This window comes from Homarus americanus, unplaced genomic scaffold (assembly GCF_018991925.1).
Source record: "Homarus americanus isolate GMGI-L3 unplaced genomic scaffold, GMGI_Hamer_2.0 scaffold8584, whole genome shotgun sequence".
Taxonomy (NCBI): domain Eukaryota; kingdom Metazoa; phylum Arthropoda; class Malacostraca; order Decapoda; family Nephropidae; genus Homarus; species Homarus americanus.
Window position 1 is genome coordinate 20,001 of NW_024734687.1, and position 20,872 is coordinate 40,872.

At 42.8% G+C, this 20,872-nt stretch overlaps 1 protein-coding gene across 1 annotated transcript in view; it reads right to left on the reverse strand.

Moving 5' to 3' along the window:
• LOC121870464 overlaps window positions 1-2,876 on the reverse strand; it is a 20,040-nt gene extending 17,164 nt beyond the window's left edge. Inside the window, exon 1 of the mRNA XM_042372288.1 lies at window positions 2,822-2,876. The gene's annotated coding sequence lies outside the window, so the exon portion shown is untranslated. The remainder of the gene's footprint in view (window positions 1-2,821) is intronic.
• Between the last annotated feature and the right edge of the window lie 17,996 nt (window positions 2,877-20,872).

Here is a 20,872-nt window from a genome sequence, read left to right on the forward strand (position 1 = left end):
CTGTGTGTTGATAAACCGTCGGTCGTATTATCCAACAGGAAGGAACTGCATCTACTAGTGGGTGAGCAGGTCTTGAGGTGAGGACTATTATCAAGGAAAATAATACGCTCCTGTTAGGCAAGATTCTCAACCTCCCGTAGGCTTAAATAACAACAAAACGTCAATAATTTGTTGTTTTGGGGCCACAGGAACACTATTCAATCTTTGGTTGACTATCGGCAGCGTCTAAACCAGTATCTCAGCGGAACACTATTAATGCCCTCGTGTTTGAAGATGATGTGATATAGCAACGTGTGTTAACCATCAGCCAACAGGTAAACCCCTTGTATTAAATTATTCATCAGGGCGTCACAACAGTACAGGTGAATTCAGTATCATAGAGAAAACACAGTTACGACTTTTAGTGAACAACATAAATAAACATCTTTTTTTTTATAACGTTATGGTCATTAATATGTAAATCAAGAGATGTATGATGGAGGCAGGATGATCATATTTCCCTCTCTACACCCACCTATCCACACATCCACACACATACCCACATCACCAACGACTTCACCCGACATCCACACTCATACTTACCCACACCAACACCCTCAGAAACACCCATACGAACATATACCCACACACATACTCTCATCCTCGCCCAGTCTCACGCTCCCCCACCCACGCCCACAAACATGACCCACACGAAGCAAATATTGATGTTAGTGATCTGGCTTTGCTGGCCAAAGAGGCGAGATTAGCAATACCTTTTTCCGTCTCTCTCCCGTCTAAGACCGGGATATTGGCTTGAATATGCGCGAGATGAAAGGGAGAGGGAAGGAAGGAAGGAAGGAAGGAAGGAAGGAAGGAAGGAAGGAAGGAAGGAAGGAAGGAAGGGAGAGAGAAAAATACTGTAAGAGGATGGAGAGTGTGTGTGAGAGAGAGAGGGGGGGGAAGGGGGGTGAGAGACACGTCAAGGTGAGATAGCTTTAGTCACCCTCTCATCACAGCAACGAGTCACCTGAGTATACAGTGTTCCCGCACCACCACTATCTCTACCCCACCACGTGAGGGGCCAGCTACAGGAGGCCAGCCACCACACCTGGGGGTCAGCCACACACGGGAGGGCCGATCATCACACACGGGAGGGCCGGCCACCACACATGGAAGGCCCAGAGGAGAGCATCCCTTACCACGAGCAGTATAAGACGTGAAAAACACACACACACACACCACCTCACATGATCACTCCATCAGGCACTATCAGTAACTAAGGGAACAAGTTACTGTCTATCTGTCTATCTGTCTGTCTACTAACAAGAAAACCCCCCCAAAACTGTAAGAAATTCTCAAAGGAAAGAAGAATTTGATGCTGGAGATCACTGGAACACGAGAACAAAGGCGGCCATTTTATGTCTCCTCCGGGAAGACCATCTAAAGTCTTATACAAAAAAAAAAGACTTACGATAAAGACGTGTTGATGATGAAAGAAAAATCCTAAGTAGTCACTCCTTGTTGGGCCAGAACCAGGGAGAAGGTCTTGGAGAAAAGTAAGAGGAAAAGTAAGAGGAAGTTAGAGGAAAAGTAAAGGAAGTAAGAGAGGAGAAGTAAAAGGAAAGGTATGAGGAAAAATAAGAGGAAAAGTGAAAGAGAGCAACAGGAGAACAAAAGATAATCACACAACAGTTGCATGTCACCCTCGGCCAGGAAACATTCTAATGTGAATACGAATATATATTTTTTGACATTACCACACCAATAATTGAGGAAATATATTAATATGTATGTACTTAATAACTTTGGGGATTAAAAAAATATATATATAATTAATGGCAGCAATAAAACCATAAGTAATATACACAGTGAAATAGAACCTCTATTATGTTATGTACAAAGTAACTCACAAACAAATACGCAAGTGATGTCTCATATAAAGCTCTATTATACCTAAACATATATTACTTCTTATATTTTTCATTGGACTTGTATAAACGGTCATGCCATATATAATTCTCAAGTCCAATGGTTCAGTGGCGCAGGAAACACGTTCATATGGCTATCTGACGCAGCTATAATGAATGCGATACTCAACGATGGTGGTGGTGATGATGTCATTATGGTCTGGCAGTACAATGGCCCAGTGTTTGAACCTTCAGTCAGGAGGCAAAGGAAGGTTACGATCAACAGTGAAGTAATATTAGTAGTAAAACTTTATTCCGCCCAATTGGTTATACAAACTCGTCTGATTTGGAAATATTCAGACACCCTTGGCTGACACACTGAGCTGACTCGTGAATGTTTCAGGATGGAGTGTTTGAGTGGGTAGTTCGCTGCTGGTATTTCAACTTATTTCGTGTTAAATAAAGAAGAAAATACATCAACTACGTATATTTACTGAAACAAAAGCATCTGAGGAATTTCGGACTTAACTAAATAATCAAATTAACTATCGTGAATAAATTTGTCTTTATCCGGTAATATCCTCTTAAAAATACTCAATAAACAATATAAAATGAACAAATTGATGCATACACTAATTAATAAAAAATACGTAATAAATATATAAACATAAATCATAGCTTTTCCCCACTCTTTATGTCCAACAACAACACTTTACATTAACGCTCCCTTCATCTGGCGTCGATCAGCCTTTGTAGTAGTGTTTCTCTACCACAACAAGGCCCCCCAAGATGTCCTTTTGGTTTACCTCTATTATTTCAGCCAGTATCAAATCCATCTCCACTCACACACACCCAAACAAGGCAGAAAGGATGGACCAAAGGCTAAGCTATGACCCGTATAGTACACAAATCCCGTGACTCCCACTGTACCATACCCCTGACCAGGCTCGCGACACTGTGAGGACGACAACAGTACGGTGGTGGGTTGGTCTTGTGGTCAATGAGGATGTGGTTAAGCACTTGTTGGGCTAAATTATTCTCTCTCTCTCTCTCTCTTATTCTCTCACACTCTCACGTTCTCTCATTCCCAGCCACACTGTTCCTTGCCCTCACATGGTATTCATTCCACTTTCCCTTACCATTAATTCCGCCCTCTCATCCCTCTCATACTTTCCTCTGCCCTCTCACCTCACTCACATACTCCACCCTTTCATCACTCTCACCTCACTCACCCCCCCTGCCCTCTCACCCCACACATTTCGCCCACTCACCCGAAGTTCCTGTTTCTCCGGTCATCATGAATACTCAAGCCAGCTCCTGTACTGTACATGTCGGCCACATCATGAATTATTGACCTTACAACTTAAACACACACACACTGACGTCAACAGAATTATACGGGTAATTACATATGCAGACGATAGGATTATAATCTTATAGTCTTTAGAAATATATAAAATTAATCAGATTATAAAGGTAATGTTAATATAATGTAATAAATATAATCATGATAATGTCCCTTTAGCTTCTGTGACCTTTGACCTGAAATGGCTAACTTTGACCTTTGGTTCTTGTTCGCGACACTGCTCTCTCACCTCTCCCCACACACACACACATTCCTCCCAGCCAGCCTCCCAAACAGTGCCACATAATCTTGTTCACAGTTGGTCCATACTCAGGGGGTGACTGACTGATTGACTGGTTAGAGGAAAAGTGAGTAAAGGAGGAAATTACGAGGGTTTTTTTTCCTCTTTTAAGATTGAGTAAAGGTAATTGAGGAAGTTCACTCATTTATTGTGAAGTATTGTCATCATCATCATAATCGAATAGTCTTTATATGTGCGTCCAATACCACCATCAGCACCACCATCCTCCCATCACCACCATCCTTCCATCACCACCATCCACCCTTATCCTCCTCCCCTCACCGTCATCCACTCATCCTCATCCATTTCAACCCAATAATATTACCTCATAACATAATTACCCTAATACAAAGCAAGTGTCATTAACCTCGCATGTCTTTCCTGCTAATAGACATAATGACTAGCCATTACCTACACCAGTCTCTCAGCGGGGCCAGGTAACATCCCCAGGTGACAGCTAATTACCTCACCCCCCCCCTCCCCTCACCACAACGAACACTTCCTGAATACCAACAACTCAGAATAAAACGAAAACCTTTAATGTGTGATAAAAAAACAACCACACAGCCACTCAGAACAACCACACAGCCAGACACAGCCTCCCAGAGTGCAGGTCGTGAGTACCTACCGTGTCAAGGGCAGCAGTGTTCCTTTCTCCACGGTATTACAACAACACTGCAGGAATGACAATGACCGCTTACCATACAGAGAAGGAGTGAGACCCAGCACACCACCAGCACAAGTGACAACCTAACCTAACCAAATTTACGTTCACCACTACCTTTACCACCGCCACCACCACCTTCACCACTACCACTGACCGGAAGACGATGATCACTTACCAATAATGAATCGCTGTTGTACCCCCGAGCATCAAGGTCGCAGCTGTTAACACACAACAACCACACACTGTCCACCACCCACTGAACGCCACCACCACTCACTACTATGACTCTCCAAACTTATGATGTCAATAAAAATATTCCTGACGAAGGCGTCAGACCGACCCATGTTTCCATGTCAGTATACATTACCTGGACAATAATCAGTACTGAATCAGGTGGGCTAATACATGTACTCGGGGCTGGTGGCGTTTCTACATATACTTAGGAATGTGTAATTGTATATATTTTGTTCTGTTAGGTATATTGTGGCATATATCTCTGAGAGGGATCTCCAGTTCCCTCAGACGGTCATCAGAGCCCAAGTTCCTCATCCCGAATACCAATTGTGATGCTATCGTCTCGGAATATTTTTTTTACATCACGTGGGTGTCCTTCGCCGCCGTACTTACATTTACATACTGTGAATGAGGTCAGAGCTGAGCTTTGTACCACCACTTAAAACTTTCTACCTGTGAGTGATCGCTGCGTGAGACCCATTGCTCAATACTTCAATGGTTTTATTAAACACATGTAACAAAATAAATATTAGATACATTATCCCCATAGGACCGAGACTAACCACCATCAACTCACTAGAATCAGTTGATCTGAATACCAACGTGACTAAGGACAGAACCAGAGTACTGGATGTGTTTACAGCATCACATTACCCACTGCTCCACGGCCTGACGAGAGCATCACAAGGACGACGTCAGTGATAAGTTACCACTGTCAGGAGATCTTAACACCGAGGACAGTAGCGTAATGCACCACGGTGTTGCTCAAGTGTGACTGTATTCGTAGCCTGGAGCACCTAGTATGGAACACCCAGTATGGAGCACCCAGTACGGAACACCTAGTATGGAGCACCCAGTACGGAACACCTAGTATGGAACACATAGTATGGAGCACCCAGTACGGAACACCTAGTATGGAACACATAGTATGGAGCACCCAGTACGGAACACCTAGTATGGAGCACCCAGTACGGAACACCTAGTATGGAGTACACCTAGTATGGAGCACCCAGTACGGAACACCTAGTATGGAGCACCCAGTACGGAACACCAGTATGGAACACCAGTACGGAACACCAGTGGAACACCCAGTATGGAGCACCCAGTACGGAACACCTAGTATGGAGCACCCAGTACGGAACACCTAGTATGGAACACATAGTATGGAGCACCCAGTACGGAACACCTAGTATGGAACACATAGTATGGAGCACCCAGTACGGAACACCTAGTATGGAGCACCCAGTACGGAACACCTAGTATGGAACACCTAGTATGGAGCACCCAGTACGGAACACCCAGTATGGAACACCCAGTACGGAACACCTAGTAATGATCCACAACTAGCAAGACACAGTCACTATAAGAGAGATCTACAGCATTATACTTAACCTCTAAACTGTTCTAACCTTACAGCAACAGTGAGATATTATCCTTGAGTATTGTTTATTAGTCTTAACATCTGATACATTTATTGTCTGATCTTATGTCAATTGTATTTCCTTAACGATCTCCTCTCGTCTCCTAACCTAAACACAGAGTTGTCATGAGGTAATAAAACTCAAGACCTACACAGTTTATAAAAGTCTTAGTCCATTATGGGGGTATGTAGACCCAAGACCTGCCGCAATACCCACACCATGACAGCTGGGACCATCAAGAACACGACAGAGATCACCAGACAGAGATAGTGTTGAGGATGAACACTTAGACGACAACACATGGGGACGACATCAACTCAGCGTGACCGTTCACCAGCTGTCGTGTGGCGGGTCAAGTGTGCGACACTCAGGCCAGTGGAAGCTCGCCCCTTACCCCTCCCTCACCCCCGTCAACACCTAACAAAGACCGCTAACCTAGATGTGTGTGTGTGTGTGTACCAAGCACCCCAGTCAGTCGTCACTGGGAAGTACACAACATAACCACTCGATGGAATCTAGACGGGCCACACAGAGGTCAATGACACCACGACCAAGGTTGGCGTCACATACTTTACCTTGTCCCTGTAATACTTCAATACACCCTCCCACCCTCTCCCTCCCCTTCCTTCCCTGCCTTCAGTCCCCCTCCCTCCCACCCATCCTCCACTCTCCTCACCCCTCCTTCCTGCCTTCAGTCCCTCCTCCCTCCCATCCTCACTCCCTCCATTCCTTCACACCTCCCCCTCCCACCCATCCTTCACTCCCCCTCTTCACCTCCCCCTCTCCTCCTCACTACCTCCCCTTCTCTTCACTCCTCCTTCTTTACCCTCCCCTTTCACTCCCTCCCTTCCTTCACCCTCTCCCCTCTCTTCACTCCCTTCTACCTCTCCTCCCTTCCTTCTCACCTCCTCCTTCCCTTCACTCCCCCTTCTCACTCCTCCCCTCCTTCACTCCCCATCATTCCTTCTCTCCTCCTCTGAATCCAAGTTTTACTCAACTCTGTATTCGTCGACCCACAAACAAGCAGTTGTCGGACACCTAACAAAGCTCAGTATTCATGAATTATTTCTCTATCTACCATCTACTTAACTGGTCGAGTTCGAGACTGTGGAAGAGACGGTTCACCATCAGCTCGTTTCGTGTACAGGTAAGAACCTTTTTTCACCTGTTCAACATTTTTTCAGGTATAGGTAAACGGGAGATACCTTACCTGTCACTCATTTATTATAAGATATTAATAAACTCCCTAAGACACCCAAGACTGTTTAAATGTGGATGGGATGGGTAGAAGGAGAGATATTCTTGGGAGTGACAGAGTGTTGACTCCTTAAAACACGCGTGAGGGCCCAGGAACCCGCCTTCAAGGACGCCAAGAATCTGCTTTGTGAGAAGACTCGCTCTGCTCTCCTGGACACACACCTCTCCACGTGGCCAAAGTTTTATACACTGTAGCGTGTTTAGTAAAGATTATTCTGTAGGTGCATATCCAGGCGTCAGTTAGGTTTGGTTAGGTTAGGTTTGGTTAGGTTTGGTTAGGTTAGATTAGGTTAAGAGTTCAGACAATGAAATATAAGTTTAGATCACATACTAAGGTAAATATTAACACATGTACACATTATCGTATATGTACACACTAAAGTACACACTACCACACTTTAGTGCACATTCACCTTATAAATAGTTACACATAAACATTTTCCATGGATGTATTTTTTATTTAGTCATAGAACCGATTTTCGTATTAGTTTCCATCAACCTTGACCGCCTGGGGAAACTAGAATTATATTTACATTATCAGACACACTAAAACACACTCAGTAAACGTATTAAAAATTATATTAACTTAGGTTTTATAATGTGATATAATTTTTTTTTATAAATTATGTTTGTGGTGTGGTGGAGGGTGTGGTGTAGAGAAGGGTGAGGGTGTCAAGGGTGTGGTGTAGAGAAGGGTGTGGTCGAGTGAGTGTTTTGTAGCGTAGAGAAGGACGCAATGAGCACTGTATTATTACATCGATCTCCGTCTACTGTGAGAGAGAGAGAGAGAGAGAGAGAGAGAGAGAGAGAGAGAGAGACCCCTACCTACGCTAAATATAAGCTCTTCATTGATCAGTAATTACACCCACTTGTTCAACCTACCTTCCCCCTTTCTCCCACATACACAGACCCTCAAAACACCTACGTGGCTTAACACTCTTTTCCCTCCCTCCACCTCCACAAATATCTAATAACCACCTTTATTGTTGTACTCGTGGAGGATGGAGGTCAAAATTGCGAAAATAACTCTCCGTAAAGACCCACAATCTCATCAATTTCTCAATATGTCACAAGAACTGTATAATTTACTACTGTAACATCACTTTTTTTTCCTGCATTTGACTGTATAATATTCGCGTCTCATTATTTACTGCAATAAGAAGATATAAAGAAATAAGGTCATATATAATTTTGTACTTCTGGGGTCCACGTTTCATTTTCATAAATTTTTGGGAATGATGACTGAGAGAGAGAGAGAGAGAGAGAGAGAGAGAGACTCAATTTTCCCTCATCTGAATCTTAAGAGAATCATATGCCTTACTAGAGAACATTATTTTATTCTCTTATTCATTGTACTGCAAAAAAATCAATAAGATAAACAATGAGTAAATATGACAAGTGAGGAATGTGCACGAGTGTGTGTTAGAGAGGTGATGCATGAGACTCCCAGACCAAGCATGAGTCTTATTCTTTGTCAGGAGTCTTGCAATAAATTATAAACCGATCGGCATGTTTATAAAAGTACACGATGAATAATTATGTTTTCTGATGAATATTACTTTCATTATTTATTTATTCATTAACCTCATTACTATGGTATCTAATCCACTACAATGTATAAGGATTAGGTTAGGTTCTCCGTGTAACTTGGACCACTGTGGGATGCAGAGACGTCGACGTGGAGTGGTGACTGTTTCTCTCTCGGCTGCTGGTGGGGTTTGAATATCGTGAATTTACTTAGTCATCCTCAGTATATTGATTTTATGACTGTACAACATATCTCTCATTGGTGTTTAGTATCTCTGTGTTCCATAAAAAATAATAATAATATCAACAGGTGCCTTTTAAATATGAAATGAGACAATGACATCACGGGGAACGAACATATCTGCCGTGGTCACCAAAGTTAATATCAAGGTTTAGGGTTTTATTCTTTCTCTTTATTTCATTAACTTGTATTGCTGGTCATATATTATCCCCCCCTCCCTCTTCCCCCAAACCGTGTCTATTATACAGAGTTACAGTAGGTGTGTGTTGGTAAATGTGGTTGAAGATCTCTGGGAAGTGAAGCCGAGATTCCCGCTTCCCGCCCGCTTGAGTGACAACTGATGTCCAAACGGTGTCCTAAGTTCCTCACCTTGACATCCCTCGGCTGCTCGATCCAACCAATCAAAAGCCTATATGATAGAAAGTGGGCGGGGCTTATAGATGAATACTGTATAATTATGAAACAGAACTGAACATCGACAGTGGATAGGTACGTGAAGATACAGTGGATAGGTACGTGAAGATACAGTGAAGAGATGCCTGCTATCACTCACAGACGTTCCTGCAACTCTTACCTCCTTTGGCTCAAGACGTAATGTAGCATTTACTCGTGATTAAGACCTCAGATAACAGTATTTAATGTAATATTGTAATAGAAAAAAATCACCAACTCCACACTATTGCTCTGGGTGCCGTGAGAACCTGTAATGGTGATTTAGTCTATAATTCCAAGTCTCGCTACAGTGCACACTACTCCATGATCAAAGTTTGGGAAAAAAATCGTATATTTTTATTCTCTAATGTAAAAACTCACTAATACCAGCCACCAAACTTTCAGAACAAGCACGACACAATGTCAAAAGCAACAACAGCACGAAGGGTTGAATTACAAGTCGATCTCATTAACACGAGTGGGAATAAAAATACAGTTTGTTAAAAGAAATTCTCATTAAATTCATCACACAAATACAAAAGTTCCGATTTAACTCAAAATAATACTAAAAACCATTAAAAACCGATGTAACAAGAGTGAAAGTGTTAATATATCTTACAGTGAATAACGTGAAGAACATTTAAGTCATAACATCTGAAGTTCCACAAGCGAGGGGTGTGTAACAACAACAACAACACTGAGAGCCCAATTAGAATAATCCCAAGTCGTCGTAACCATCAGCTCCAGATAAACGGGTTCATCCTTAAAAGGTGGTTTATCTGCAAGCTGATTGGTCACCAGATGGTCGTAAAACAGCCCAATTAAACTGATTATACATAAAGACTTTCAAATCGTCATGCAACTGGTGGTTGAGGCAGGTCTTCTTCAGGTAAGTCTTCTGTAAGGTTGTCTCTTCTGCAGGAGGAGGAGGAGGACGATGGGGGAAGAGTATGGAAGGAATGGGAAGAGTGTGGGAGGAGGAAGAAGAGTGTGGGAAGAAAAGAGAAGAGTGTGCGAGGAGAAAAGAGTGTGGGAGGAGGAAAGAAGAGTGTGTGAGAAGAGTGTGAGAGGGTAGGGAGACTAGAGAGCGTTTGACGGAAGATTTTTTTCACGTCTACTTAAACACAATAACAATGAGACAGGAATAGGTACACCACGTTCATTACAGGTAGACAGTAGTGACGGTAAACCCTGTCTTACACTACGACATTTTTTAAACTACCTATTTGATGAAGGTTAGGTTAGGTTAGGTTAGGTACAGGTCAAAAACAACAAAGATACAAAGGATAACAGATACTGGGATAACGAGTAGAATGCTAAAGGAATACTGATATCATGTGTACCTGACAAGAACTAATTATCTAAACTTAACACGAATGAGGTAAGGCACTGGAGGGCAGCCATCCATGTGGGGGTAATAGCCTTCATCAGGACAGACGTGGGTGAGGCTGACGGCAGAAAAATATTGTCAGGGAAGAAAAAAGTCTGAAGGGTTTTTATATGAGAGTCTGTCAGCCATGTTTGGTAGATGTTCAGATACCAAGACAATGATACAACACACACACAGAGGTTGTAATTTGGTGTTATTGTTACTGATTAGAAGAGACGATTGTAGAGATTGGTTCACGTGAAGATTAGGCATCCCAGATTATTTCACTTGATGCTACCCGGGGAAGATTAGGTTTAGGGTTAGGTTAAAGTGATATGAGCTGGAGGTGTCTAATCTTCAAGTGATTTGAAATTATTGTTACTTGATTAGAGGAATGAATAGCGACATTGTTCCTTGGGTTAGCTTCGTTACGTCAGAGGGAGGGGGTAGAGAAGAGGTGTGGTGGGATGGGTGTGGTGGGAGGGGGAAGTGTGGGAGGGGTGTGGTGGGGAGGTGTGGTGGGAGGTATGGTGGGAGGGTGTGGGGGGGGTGTGGTGGGGAGGTGTGGTGGGAGGGGTATGGTGAGCGTCGAGGGAGTAGGTGGAGGGAGGGAAGGAAGGAAGGAAGTAATAGTCAAGATCGGGAGCCATGAGAAGAAGGGAGTGAAGCAGAAACCGTGGGATGGAGGGCTGGAGTGACGAGTGGAGGAAGGCTAGGGAGAAGGGAGAAATATAAGAGAGAACGATGTAGAAGCAGGCAGGTCATTGTCCCTAGGTAGAAAGAAACTACGACGCATGTAGTGTGTGTACGCCCCCCACCGCCCCCTCACCCCACTTTCTACAGCCCTCCCCCCTCCTTTACTCCTCCCTCACCCACTCCCTGACGGTACCTGAACACACTCGGACTAACACCTATTCGTACAGACTCACCTGCGAAAAAATATATACACAGTCTATTTGTATCATGTTATCACCAAGCAACCAATAACAGCTTGTGGTCTAGGTCCAATCGTTACCCTCGGTCCTGATTGACAAACACTCGTACAATAATCACCAAACATGACTAATTACCTCACTGAAGTTACACCTTGATATGTGAACTAAACGGAGATAAATATAAATTAATGTTTTCATATGTTAATCTCCTAACAATCTTATGTTAAGTCAGTTAAAAGCGCAAGAGTAATGAGAGTAACAGGAGTGAGGTCTGGTGTGCGTGTTGGCGTGTCTGAGAGCGTGTCGGGTTTAAGTGAATGAGCGAGTCGGGTGTGAGTGCGTCGTGTGTACATGTGAGTGTGTTTGCATCGGGTTTACATGTGTATATATGACGGGGTGTAGTGTGTGTGTTTGTGTGTGTGTGTGTGTGTGTGACAAACTACCGGAAAGTAATAACGGAGATGCAATTAACGCCACTTTCTGCCATTGTCAGCAACACACCTGGTGGCCGGAGACCCCTCATAGATACATGTCATCAATATAAACAAAAGTTATTTATCTATTTACGTCATTAAAATTACTCATAACAGACAATAGATTAAATAACACGCACACAAAGATTCCCGTGGCATGCGTCCAGCTAATCAAAACAATGGTTAGTAAATCCCCCCCCCCCTACCTGGCTCAGTGCATGGGTAGGTTGGCGCGCACTAGAGGCCAGCTGTGGTAGTGACCATGGTTTTAATATTTACATTATTTACGTACCACCTGTACTAGCTACGTTTCCTTTGTGACAGAGCTGGAACCATGAATTAAATATGAGTATATTTATCGAGAAGTAGCTCCTTTAAACATAACTTGGGTGGATTGTGTTATGCTCAGTGGATTCATGACGTTTTTGAAGTCGGATTTTGCTCAAGAACTACAAGAACAACAACATCTACTATGCAAGTTCATCTTAGTGACGTAATATTTAAGTAATTGATAAATAAAGTGTTCATTATCACTCTACTTAAGGAATTGTGAAATGCACTTAAGTTATTCTGTACGAAAACGTGGCAGTGTGGTCCGTAGGTCTGTCTGTCTCGCCCGTATTAATTATTATTATTATCGCCCGCTTATGACACATCTAATTTGCCCTTTTGTTTAAGTTATTGTGGTTGTTTTTGTTTTGTTTTATAACCGTCTGTTACTTAAACCGTTCTCTCCATCTTCCTCTCTTCTTTTGACCTCTTGGTTTCTCTTTCTCTCTCTCCCTTCTTCGTCTCCTTCCCAGGCTTCATTCTTTCTTTGTCTCTTTTTCTCCCTCTTATCTCTCTCCCTTGCTTCTTCCTCCCTCCCTCTTTCTTTCTTTGTTTCTTTCATGCCATTCCTCTCTTCTCTCTACCCTCTCTCTCGATTCATCCTCCTTCTTTCCTTATCTCCTCTCTCCTTCAATCGCGTCGAGCACTCTCTCCCTCCCACTGCTCAAATGACTCCCAAAACAATCAGTTGCCAGGAACACAAACTGCCATGACAACTACTACCCAACACCAACCCTGTCACGTCAACTTTACTTTTACTCTCCCCCTCTCGTTCCTCCCTTCCTTCCCTCTCTCAACCCCCCTCCCTCGTTCCCTCCTGCCTCTTCTCTCTTCTTCCGTCCCTCCTTCGTCCCCCCCCTCCCTTGTTCCATCCTGGCTCTCCTCTGTTCTTCCCTCCCTCCTTCGTTCCCTCCTCTCCTCCATCCACCCTCTCTCCTTTCCTCTCTCTCTCTGTTTACTTCCGTTCCAGGACCATCCCATAATTGGTTGACTTCCCATCCAAGGAATAAGGAAGCTGGAATAAAAAAAATAATGACATACGAGAGGAACAAAAAAATACAAAAAATAAATAATTCTATGATGGCCGCAACACACGTACACCCACACATAATATATATATATAGCCTTTTAAAACTGGAGGCCGGTGATTTTTTTCCCCCACCTGTTTTATATCTAAACCAGTATAATAAACCTTGTTCTACTCCTGTATAAAACTATCTCTTAACATGATGACTAAACCCCTAAGATGTGGGTTTAGTTACTTAAGTCATCTGGAGTGTTACTTGTTACTTGATGAAATCCACGTATAGTAAATAATTATTTTTGGGGGGGAGTATTGGTAGGAAAGTTATAATATATTTTGATATGTAGGAACACTATATGTAACCTTACGTTCATATCAGTGTAGTAAAGTAATCGGTAGACTACTGTAGATTACAAGAGTGAGCGCAAGAGTGAGAGCAAGGGGATAAGAGTGAGAACAAGAGTGACAACAAGAGTGTACGAGCCTAAAATTCTTTGGTACTGAACAAGATGGCCATTACAGGACACGTCTACGGGTCAGAGGAGCTTTAATGATGTTCTCTTGCCTTGTGTTTATCATCATGTGAGAGGAAGCATGTAAGCACAACAGTAAACAGGCAAACAACACAATATACTGGATCTTAATTGATGTTCTTTAGAGGGTAACTCCCCACACACACACTCTCGTGACATACCTGCACGACTAATGCATTTTAATCTGTTACTGTTACTATTGTTATTATTTACATTATTAATTCACGTTATTATTATTGAGGTGCAGTGGCTCAGTGGTTATGGCGCTCGTATATTATCTTAAAAGTCACTGATTCGATCCTGCCTACCTCACCCAGATATAAACAGGTACTTAACTTTACAGCTGAGGGAGTGAAGGTGGTCGAGTACAGTGCCCTGACAGCCATAGGATTAATACACAGCTTCCTTGTTCCATATCGTCCTTAAGAAGGTGATCAGGCCAATGGGAATTACTTTCACTTTTCACTGTCATTCTTATTGCGTTATCACCGTTGTTATTACCGTTATTACAGTTATTATCGCTATTATTACGGGCATCGTTAATCCTGTGTTATTATCTCTGGTCAGACGAGGGGATTAAGGGGGGGGGGTAAATGAAGAGGGACATGAGAAGAGAAGAAAGGAGGGGTGAATTCACTGTTAAGGAGAGGGGTTGAGGAGGGAGAGGGGTCGTCATGAGGAGGGAGGGGTCGTGACCACAACTATTATTTCTGCTCCAGCTAATCAATAATTGGAGTTCGTGACACATGTTTGTTACTCGTTACTAGCTTTGTCACGGGGTGAAGAGAAGGGGTGGAAGAAGAAGGAGAGGTGGATGAAGGGGAGGGGGAGACAAAGAGGTAGGGGAGGGGGGTGGAGGTGTGTGTTCAAAGAAGCGGAACGGAATGGCTACTTCTCACGGTCGCCCGAGGCTTCCGTAGCTCGAACCTACTGCCGATGCCCCCCCCCCTCTCCTCCCCCGTGGGTGGGAGTTATCAGCCAGCACCCACTGTCACGTGTCTATGGGGTGCTGACACAGAACATCCTCTAATACTATGGAATAAGTTAGGTTCATTATACATCTCTAAATTTAATTATTCACTTTCATAAAACTGATGTATGATGTAATTACCGATTTGCGAAAGTGTTATATTAGTGGAGTGATTAATGTTCAGGTAATTAGCATGTAATGTTAATTTGAACAGAGGGTTGTTAAAATATCTAACATTATTTTCTTTAATAGGTCTTGTGTCAACTATGAGACACTACTTACCCTCAACTACAACTATTTTTGTCATCTTAATAACACCTAAAGTAACCACAACCACCACCATTGCAACATCAGCCATAACCACCATCACCACAGTTTCCTACGTCAACCATCATCACCACCACCCCAACAACAACCACCATAATCACTTCAACCATCACCACAACCTCCCGCCTACTTCAATCATTACCACCACTGCCCCTACAACAATCAACACCTCTACACCATAACCCCCCCCTACACCAACCACCACCACAGCCGTCACATCAACAGCACCAGCATCAACCCCGGAAATGCCATGTCTTATTTCTATTACTGGTTGTAGCTCAGTCGATGAACCTGCCACGGGTCTGTCCCCACCAGTACCCCTTCATAACACCTCCTCTTCTACCCCCTCTACCTCCATGATTTACCCCTCAGAGCAAAGCCATACCATTCGAGGATCTTGTAAGAGTAGATTCCTTCCCTGGATAACAAGAGAAGTTAACTTAGACGGTATTTAAAGGCATAGATGTAGATGGTAAACACAAGCAGTGAGGAGGGCACAGGCACGGAGGTAGGGCGGACGTGGTCTATCAGAGAGACTATTATCTCATCATCCAGCTGGTGATTCATGACGGCCAGGTGACCTCCTCCCACACCCAGCTGTGCCCAGGGTTAAACAGGTGTTGACTATACCCAGGTGTAGGGGGACACACATGTGTTTAAGTGTGGGAGTGTAGTGTGTTAGAGGCTTGTTCAGTATCCTGGTGTTAAAATGGGTTAAATAGCATTGTCTTAGGTTAATGTGAGGTGTGGGGAGTGTTAAAAGCATGTTTATAAAGTTTACTGGGTATAGTTTGCCAGATATCCAAGATGTAAAGTGTTAAGTGTCTTGGGTGTGTTCAGTGCCTTGAGTGTGGAGTGTGTCTTGGGTGTGTAGTGTATGAGGTAATAGGTGACCGTTTACGTGAACAAGAGGAGATGAACAGCTGTGTGTGTGTGTGTAGGGAGGAGGGACGGACCGGGGGTGAACAGCTGGGTAAGACACGTGTGTTTGTTTACGTTTTCACTCCGGTGTTCTCGTATTCCCACCTCTTATCTTACCTTCAAGGGCCAAAGTGCCGCTTTCCCCCCGATCTGATGCTGGCACACCTCTGGCACTGTAGGGTGAGGAGAGAGTGTACAGTGCCAGAGTGGTATACACGTACACTACCCGGGGTAAACCTTGAGGCCAAACCAAAAGGCCAAATAATTCACAAACATTTCATAACACAAACGACTTCAATAACAACCCCAACTAAACTGTACTTGACACCATAACAACCATCCGACCACAACAAAATACAAATCATGAAACCTTAAGAGAAAATAAACCAGAGTGCTTGTGAAACTCCTCAACACGCCTGCGACCTCTCACGCAATAACAATTACGACTGAGACCAACCACTCACTCACTCACTTACTCACGTTAAAAAGCTCACACCAGGAAAAACCTTCACCTGAAACTAAGGACAACCACGACCACCACAACGACCACCAGTACGACCATCACGACTCGGATTGGGTTCGTTAAGTTGGTGGTAGTGTGTCAGGTCGTCCTTGGTATGGTGTAAAGTGGCCCAGGGTACAGAGGGCGTGGTAGTTCATGTCATCACGTTCACTAGTGGTGGAGTGGAGGAATGTGGGACTCAGCATACATGTAATAGCATCAACATAAGTAGTCGTAGTATTAGTAGTAATATCAATAGTAACAGTAGGATAGTAATTGCAGTAGCATCAACAGCAGTGGTAGTAGTAGTATTAGTAATAACACTTGGATTTAAAATTTTATTGGCCATTAAATTTATAGAGTCAATCCTCATTATATTTACCGGACAAAAACTTTCTCTACCTGGACACTGACCAAAAGTGTTTATAATGCGTTACCATGACAACTTTATCCTCACCAAGTTTGTGTTATCAAATATTACTCGGGTCTATTTACTACAATCAATACATACCATTATCACCACAACCACTATCACCAACTGTATAACGCCCATCACCACCACAACCACCACCATCAACAACCATGTCTAAATGCTCTTACACACGTACAATAAATGACGACGGATTTAACCTCGATAATGTTACTACAATTTGATGGCAGTAGGAGACTATTAACTGTTTTGTAGCGTCAGTGAGCAACTTAAATGTGTCATCACGTCTCCCTTAACAAAAATAATTATTGACGTTCGAATCTTTAAGACTTTACTCCAGGTTAGTGAATGATGGCGAACACAATCAACAATCATCTTCACAGCAAATTATACGTGTTTATACCTCCCAAATATCCCCTTTTTCAACACAATACAACACTAAACGTTAATTAAAAACATAATTAATTAATATAAACTATTCTATATAAAGAAATATTTTACGTAGGACACACGGAGAGGAATATTAAGAGTTTGTGGGGGAAAATAGAGGAACAGCGAGAGTTTCTTGGAGGGAGCCGTGGGCGGTTTGTTTACTAACCCGCGAAGGTCGCCGCTGACACCAGGTGAACCCAAGCCTTACACCTGAGTATCCTTGACCTTCAGGCGACACCATGCAGTCTCTCTCACTATCTCAATGTGGTTAATCTCTCTCTCTCTCTCTCTCTCTCATATATTGTTTCCGCTCACACGTTTTTTATTACAACTCTTTAACAATGTGGTATAGGAGGAGAGAAGCTGATTCTCTCTCTCTCTCTCTCCTCGGATCAAAGTCTCTCACAATAATTCATATATTCCAGTTAACTCCTTCACCCAACAGTATATAATTATGTACTGTGTTCCTGGTCACCCAACGTAAACATGTCACCCACTCAGCCACAACAACAACACCTCCCTGGCATTAGATATCTTTACTGTCGATACTTTAGTAATATTAATAGATACAACTTCAAGAAATAAGTATTAACCAGAGGAATATCAGGAAGAAAGACCTCGCAGATAATATCCAGTCTATTGCCTCATGGAATACCGAGACGCTTCAAGACTCCGCGGGCACAGGTCCCTGGACGCTGCCGAAGAGATTACGAAACACCATCCAGTTCCGCCACAAACTTACTGCCGGCGGTGTATACCCAGTAAGTGGTGTTGTCAAGAGGAGAATCATAATTTTTCTCTTTCGTCCCTCCGTCCCTCTCTCTCTCTCTCCCTCCCTTACTTCCCCCCTCCCTCCCTCCCTCCCTCTCTCCCTCGCTAAGCCGTGGCAACAACCAAGTCTTGGATGTACAGAAGTCTGCATGTAATTTTTTCCCTCTAACCGGAGATGCGAGTTGATATCAAATAACCTCATATCATCTACAACATAATAAAGTAAAGGTCGGCGTCAAAGGTGTTGAAATTGTTCTGAAAAATCTATGTCATCAGAGGTCTTCTTATCCCAAGTCACGAGGAAAAATTATCGTAAGATATTGTGAGTATCCGGGGCCCAGAGAGGCGACAAAAACTAGGGTGATGGTGGTGATGGCCTTGTGGTGCCCTGGTAGGTGCCTCCTCCCTCAACAGCTGCACGTCCCCGCCCACCTATCCTGGCCACAAGACACATCTCCTCCTGGCAGTATAACTAACTCCTGTATGAAGCTTTAAGAACACAAGGATAAGATGACAAGACGAAGGTAATGGTCTGTTATGGTAGTTTGTCTCCACCTCTTGTACAGTTTAAAGTCTCGACACTAAAGGCATAACACGAGGCTACGAGACACAGGTATTACAGGTGAGTTGACTTACCTGGCTTCTAGTGAGGATAAAACTATAAAATCCCAAACTGAAAGCAAAAGGGCCGCCGAGAGAAGCCTCTGACTAGTCTTAAAAAAAATCATGCCTCGCCTCAGGTCTCTTGGTCATTATTTACCAGGTGAGTTCCGTGTCACCAGCTAGCTGCAGCATCACCCAGGGGCGGTCTACACAAACACTATGACCTAAACTTACTAAAGCTTGAGGATCTATCATAATGGTTAGGTTAGGTTACATCCGGCTCATTAAACGATATGCCTACATCTGAGAGACCTTGATATAAAACTCGTCTGGACGCTGGGTGTGTTCCGCCTGTGTTGTAGGTCGAGCAAATGGACAAGTTTAATACAATTTATGAAAGCTCTTGGCCAACACCCCACACAACAGGAAGCCATTCTACGCCTAACACTAAACTGGTATACAAAATTAACTGGATTTTCTCTAACATTAATAAAAAAAATAAATACTGTTCCTCTACGGGATTAATGTCGTTAAAATCAACGAAATACCAGAAATACTTTGTAGAACCTAAGAGATAAATTAATTATATCCCCCCAACATTTCTCTGTAGGTTAAGACATTTCCTGGTCTCGGCTATGGCTGTAGATCGCCTCATGGACTGCCAAACGTACACTAGAGTCACAAGCAGTGTTTAGTGAGCCCCGGGACAGTCTTATATCACCACCTGTATATTGTGAACTATTCTCTATGATTAAATGATCCTACTTCTCAATATATCACAATCAGTATCTGTAGTACTTAACCTAACCCCCCAAGGTAAAGTTAGGGTGCTTAATCATCAGGTGAAATAACCCGTGGTGCCTAATCTTCACGTGATTCTGAATTATTGTTGATTATTCAAATATATATACCAGACACCTCCGGTAACTCACTATCTCCCAGACACATGTAAACAGTTAACCTTTTCTTACCTAAACAAAAACTTGGTCTCCTTCCTTCCTTCACCACCTCGAGTTGACTACCGGGAGCTGAGGGCAGAGGCTCGTCCCTTTGTTTACTGTATTCTCGTTATCACCTGATTATCGACATCGTACTAACAGCGGATCATGGGACTAAACAGCTGATCATTGAATTCTAGTAAACAGCTGATCAAGTTACTACAATTGACAGCTGATCACGTTTCTACAATTGACAGCTGATCACGTTACTACAATTGACAGCTGATCACGTTTCTACAATTGACAGCTGATCACGTTACTACAATTGACAGCTGATCACGTTACTACAATAGACAGCTGATCACAACACCTTCATAAACAGATAACCGATCCTCAATAACAAGATCCAACAAAAACAAACATAGAGTCAAACACCATTTAAAATATTTCCCAAGACAATAACAAAAAATTACGAATATTCTCACGCACCTTGACGCATCTTGATGACACAAAACCTTTCTTATTTTATTAACGAAAAAGAATATAACTTATAAATTTACGTAGACGAAACACCATGAAGACAAGAGTGACACAGTTTATCTCACCTGGTCTATAATTTACTAGTAGTCATAATAGTCTGCCCGAAAATGGATAGTTCTGTTTTTTATCAATGGAATTATAGACGCCCAAACTATTCTAAAATTATAGGAGATATAATTAACCAAAACCCACGTGGTATATTGAAGGACATACACACGAACGTCTATAAGAATGTATAATTATTTTTCACTTATTAAACATTTTTCAGTAGTACTTCCCAACAGAGCATCCATATTTATACTAAGAATTAAAGCCAGAAATAATTTATACTCTAATTTTTTATCTACACCCGATTGTCTGTCAGCGTGAAAAATGTATTACGGGTCTGTCAGGTAGGACCGTGTCATTCACCTGGCAGCGAGTCACGTGGATATTAATGTGATTCTGGTGATGGTTTTGAGTA